Source organism: Geotrypetes seraphini, chromosome 2 (genome assembly GCF_902459505.1).
Source record: "Geotrypetes seraphini chromosome 2, aGeoSer1.1, whole genome shotgun sequence".
Classification (NCBI taxonomy): Eukaryota; Metazoa; Chordata; class Amphibia; order Gymnophiona; family Dermophiidae; genus Geotrypetes; species Geotrypetes seraphini.
Window position 1 is genome coordinate 185932675 of NC_047085.1, and position 6000 is coordinate 185938674.

The 6000-nt window shown below is 38.8% G+C and overlaps 1 long non-coding RNA gene across 1 annotated transcript in view; it reads left to right on the top strand.

Annotated features, from left to right (window-relative positions):
• The window catches only part of LOC117355646, a 78305-nt gene extending 73243 nt beyond the window's left edge, over positions 1-5062 (top strand). Inside the window, exon 3 of the long non-coding RNA XR_004538421.1 lies at positions 2434-5062. This is a non-coding gene — a long non-coding RNA (uncharacterized LOC117355646). The remainder of the gene's footprint in view (positions 1-2433) is intronic.
• The last annotated feature ends 938 nt before the right edge of the window (positions 5063-6000 follow it).

A 6000-nucleotide genomic window follows, 5' to 3' on the forward strand; every position in this document is an offset into this window, starting at 1 on the left:
AACTCTTTACTTAAGAGGACAAGAATATCCAATATTTCCCTCTCTTAAAGTCCTGGGAATCACATTAGATTGTCATTTAACCCTGGTGGAACATACTGATATACTTGTTAAGAAATGTTTTTTCGTACTATGGAAATTGCGAACTATTAAAAATATTTTGACCTTGTCTTTTTCAGATTACTAGTACAGGCTTTAATCTTGTCCATTCTCAATTACTGCAATATAATCTATCTGTGATCCTATAAATCAATCCTTGGAAGACTAAGATTAATTCAAAATACAGCCGTCTGTTTAATTTTCGGGTTGAAAAAACAGGAACATGTCAGCCCTTATTACTGGCAACTGCATTGGTTACCAATAGAAGCTAGAATACTTTTCAAATTTGCTTGCATTTGATATAAATTGTTTTCTGGATTATCTCCATTCTATATTTTTTCTCACTTCGAATTGTATATTCCGATTAAGTCTACTCATCGTTCTGGTTTATTTACTTTTCCTAATCCTAAAAATTGCCGTTACAAAAAGTTTTTTGGCCTATCAAGCAGGTAAAGTCCAAGCTTGGTTAGATGATATGATTCGACAAACTGCATCCTATATTGCACTTTCAGGAAGTTAGTAAAGACCTATTTGTTCAAGAAATTTGTTACTTGATTAGTGACTATATCACACTATAATAGTATAAAACTGTATATTGTACTGTTGCTTCTCATATGTTTTGTATTATATCACTGAATTGTTCAGTTTTCATATTTTGTGAACTGCCTAGAAGAACTCTTTGGGTGTTGGTGATATAGAAAAATAAAGTTATTATTATTATTATTATTCTTGGCCCCACAACCTGGAAGTGATTTCAGAGGGAGCCAAGCCGGGGTGAGCAGCAGACCAGAGTAGTTGCTTGCACTGGCGAAGATTCAAAGAGGTACCAGGTTGGCGTGAGAAAGGGAGGGCATGGGCAGTTTGTTGATCTAATTTGTATGACTACGCTTCATTGTTTTGCACTGTTTACATTTAAACCTCACTGTTTCTGTGTGTCAAGTGCTTGGTGTTGTTAACAAGATCGCTGATGCCCTTTCTTTTTTTTTAAATAAATCTTTATTAATTTTCAAATGTTAACAGTGCCATACAATTAATTTAAACATACACACTACACAGAACACAAATACACAAATTTAAATACACAAATAATTCAAAATACAATCATTTTCTCCTCCCTCCCCATAATTAATAGAAGAAGAAGAAGTACATATTTAATTTCAATAATATAGATAATTAAGTATAGCAAACAATAATGCATTCCCCTCTATCCACATACCCACCCTAGATGTGTAAGGAAGTCAAATAAAAGGAAAGGTACATGAAAGTTATTGTGACTCAATAAATGCAGTCAATGGGCTCCACACCATTTTGAATGCGTCACTATATCCCAAACATTCCACGTTCATTCTTTCATACTTGTAACTGGAACATATAGGTTTGCCCTTTCTTGGTTTCAGTACATTTCCAGGCATTTCAGTACATTTCTAGGCATTGGCCCCAACTGCCACTACAGAGGGAACCAGGATGCCAGTGGACCTATGGACCAGATTTTTGGACTCGGTGGGAGCTGTTGAGTGTGTTGACACCAAACACTTAGAGAGCTTATCATGTGGGGTAGTGGCATTTTTTTAGTTTTGCTGCTGCTTACCAGAGGGCAGGTTGGTTTTTTCTCCTATATCTATGCAGTCTATAGAGGAATTGTTGCATTTTGCAAATTGGGAAGGGATGTACTGGTCATTGGCAATGGTAAATCAAACATTGGCAGCTATACCTTTCTTTTCCAAGCTAGGCAGATTTTCTGATGCTACTGGCATATTTACATTGGTGGCACTTTGTGTGGGGGGTGGATGTGATTTGTGCCTCTTTCTTTGAGAGTTGACTGTTTCAGTAGGCTTTCTGTACTGCAGTTTTTGGGGCCCTGCAGGTTGGGGAATTAATGGCACCATCAAAATATGCTCTGGGAGAGTTGGGGATTTTGTCGATGGATGTAGTGCTGGGGGAGAGCAGCCTTTAGGATCACTTATAGAGATCCAAAATGGATAATCTGGTCAAGGGTGCATGGATTTGTTTACATAAGGGTGGGATTATTGATGCCCATCCTGTGCATTTGGCAAAAGCTTATACAGTGGTGTGGCCTTCATTTGGGCTTGTTCTTGTAGATCCACGAGAATGGATCACCCCTGACATGTTTTCATTTCCATGCTCTGTTAAAATGAGGGTTGGCATGCATTGCTTGTTTATGGGACTTGAAACTTGAAACTTGAAGATGCCTCTCCGGCATTTATATACTGTATCAGTTGGATAGGTGGCATTCAAAAGCATATAAAAAGTATGTGTGCCTTTGGAATCAGGCTGCGTTTTTTTTTTCCTTGTGACTAATTCTCTTCTTTTCTGTAGCTTTTTTTTCAGATTCCTTGCCTCCCAATGTGTGTGTCTGGCTTTGTGAACATTCATATGTCTTTTGGACACACAAATATGCATTTGAGTCAACCTGGGGAGTGAATCTTGGTTTGACAGAACACAGCGTCTGTATTCGCTGGCTGGTTATCAGAGGCATATGGTGGGACCAGCTGCTGCCCACATTGTTCCAGACCAAACATTTTTCTTCCCCTGTTCTTATATTTGTCCTTTTGAGGGGTAATGATCTTTGTTAGGTAAAAGGGGTAGATTTGATTCAGCAAATGAAAAGTGATTTTACCGTAATTGTTAATTACTTCCCTAATGTCCATCTGGTTTAGTCGCATATTACCCCTAATTTAGTATGGGAGGGGGGCCTGCAATGTTTCAGCAATAGAGAGACTTAGATGGAAGGTTAATGCGGAACTATCCAAATGTTTGGTAGCAGGGGTGGGGGTGGGGGGACATGGCAGTTAGCCATGAGTTGTTATCAACAGATTGTTTAGACTTCTATCATTCCAATGGGGTTCATCTGTTGGACATTGGGCTTGATATCTTTCTAAGCACTGTGCAGGATTTACTGGAGGCTTGTTTGTGCAAATGATTGGCTGCAGTTTTGGTGGGGGAGTGTTGACAAGTAATGAATTGTCACAGCTTGTGACAGAATGGGAGGTCATTTGGGGTCCAGATGCAGTGTTAAACAACAAAAGGAATGCTAATAGAATATGAAAATGGGGTTAGAATGCTCATGGATGGCATTTCCACAAGGGTTACGGCCTCTTTTTCAAAGCCGCGCAGCAACAGCCCCGAAGCCCATTAAATCTCTATGGGCTTCTGGGCCGTTAACGCAATGCAGTCTCTAGCGCGGCTTTGTAAAAGAGGCCATTAGTGTGACTTGGCAATACCGCGGGTCATGCGTGGAGTTAGTATGACTTGGCTAGGCCAAAGGCCAAGTTTCAAATAATGTTAATTGGTTATTAATTATCTCAAAGTTTGGAGCTAGTTGTTACCAAATAGCTTTTTTTTTTCATTTATTCATTTTTCAACAAACACATTATTGAACAGAACAAGAGTCTTATCACTAACAAATCAAAAAGAAATTGTAGACAAATTAAACAATTCCATACATATCAATTCAAAGATTATCTTTAACATTCTTAAACAGTCCTCACTCGAGAGAGACAATTCACATATCAGAAGGAATGATACTTAAACAAAACAGTTATAAACATTATAGTGGTATATCATCCCCAATTATTTATATGGACCAGATTAATAGGATTCACCTGGCACCCTGCGTTACCACCCCCTTTCCTTCTAAAAAGAATTGTAATTGGGAGTGTTCATAAAACATATAAGAGTTTTGATCTAAATAGATCAAACATTTGCAAGGATACCGCAATTGAAATTTTGCCCCCATGCTTTAACATTTTCTTTCATTTCAAGGAACCTTTTTACTCTTGTTTGTGTCGTTCTTGAAATATCTGGAAAGATTGAAATATTTTTATTCAAAAAAGAGACTTCTTTATGCCTACAAAATAGGCAAAGAAGTGCTTCTTTATCTTGTTGAAATACAAATGTTACAAGAAGTGTAGAACACATTATAACTTCCTCTTGAGAATTTTCGAATATATTTGAAAGATCCAATGGACTTAAAGATGTCACCTGAGATAAGGCCTCAGGACCAGAGGAGGAAGGTTTTTGTGGATAAACTGGCAAAAAATATATTTTATGAAGAGGTGGAAGCCCTTCATCTGAATATTTAAGGACTTCTTTCAGGAATTTGTAGAATATTTCTCTAGGTGGCTTTGTCAATGTTTTAGGTTCAATTGTTTTGTGAAATTCTCAAAGTTCTCAACTTTCCTCAGTAACAGTAATTTGTCCTGAACAACAGAGCCACATGTAGACTGTACAGTTTGTACTGATTGTTCTAAACAATTAATTTTTTCTCCATGGGACTTTAATTCTCCTTCAAATTTATTTAACTTTAATGTTTGAGCTTGAACAAGAGGAAAGATTCCTTGGCATACCTTGTAGAGGGAATCTAGCGCAGTCCAGATAGAATCCAATGTGATCTCAACGGGTCTAGCGAGAGGCTGAATAGTTGGAGTTTCGTCTCTCTCCACTGAGACTCCGACACCGCCCCTTGCAAAAGATTCCCCAGCCGCAGCTTCTTGGGGGGCCAGCATGCCCAGTAGCTCTGAAGACAGTGTTTCACTCACCGCCGATGTTGCTGCCGGTACACCTCTCTCTCTTGGCTGCAAGGGAGGCACTGGTCCCGCGGGACTAAACGAGATCTCACTTCCTAGAGCCGACACTTCTTTCAAGTCCGGCTCAGCAGGAGCGCCCCGAGCCGAGGATGAGATGAAGTCCGTGAGAACTCCTTGCCGCATTAAGGTAGATTCAGGCTGCCAGGCTGAAGCAGCCACACTACCTCTCCTTTTCGGCATCAAATTAGTTGCTCTAACGAGCAGCAGACCAAAGGAAAAATTTTGTCCGGCAGGAGCAACTCTCACAGTGTCCTTGACAATCACCAACTAGCTTTTGGGGGTAAAAAGATTGCTCTGGGCAAAATAGTTGATATTGTTGCATTTTACTATTCAGATGTGTTATGACAAATGTTACATGATGTGGATTTGGCTATTAAGTGAATAAAGCTATGGCCAATACATTGACACATTTAATGGAAAATGTTGTGTTTGTGTTATTTCCTGTTCTACGGAATGATTTTAGATGAAGTGTGGAAGTATGACTGCTGATGTTATTGACCTGCATATAGTTCACTTTCCATCTCAGCATTTACATTTGTGTTAACCACGATACTTCATGTTACATTTTAGTTTTCATCTTACTTTCTTAAATTATTTCAGATGCAATCATGCACCATATAATTTTATTTTCATTTTTACTGCCTTAAATTACAGGATTGTGTTTTCAGTGGAAAACCAATAGACATTAAGAAAAGATAACAGTGCTGTAACAGCAAGAAAACCTGTCTACTAAATAATATGAAAGCATGTCAGGGTAATGTGGAGGTATACAAAAAAATGAAAGCTTGTTAATGTCAGAACGTTAAAATGTCATTATGACTACTGGACCTTGCACACAGTCATCTATATTTCAGACTGCTTCAATCTCCTTGAGGCATAAAAAAAAAAGTTTGTAGAAGTAAGTTTAAAGGAGATTGGAGGTTAATTTGTCAACATTTAGCACTGGGGGGGAAAAAAAAAAACCAAAACAGCAGACAAAATAAATCTAAACTGATTTTTTTCAATTGGACTAATTTGTTAGTTTATTTGTAGAATTTATCATCAGTTCATTCATAGTAGCTCCAGGCAAAGTATTTAATGAAAAGTGACTTGGTAGCTTTGTCCTACTATAATACGTTTCCAGTCAGATGAGGGAGCCCTTAAAGCTGTTACCAGATTTTCCGTTTGGAAAATCCAGAACCATAGTCCCACCCCCCAGGCCCATCCAGTTCTACCCATCCACGCCCAGTCCCGCCCCCAATCCCGTCCCAACCCTGCCTGCTCTTGCTGGGCAGGAGGGCATCCGTGCATGCGCAGA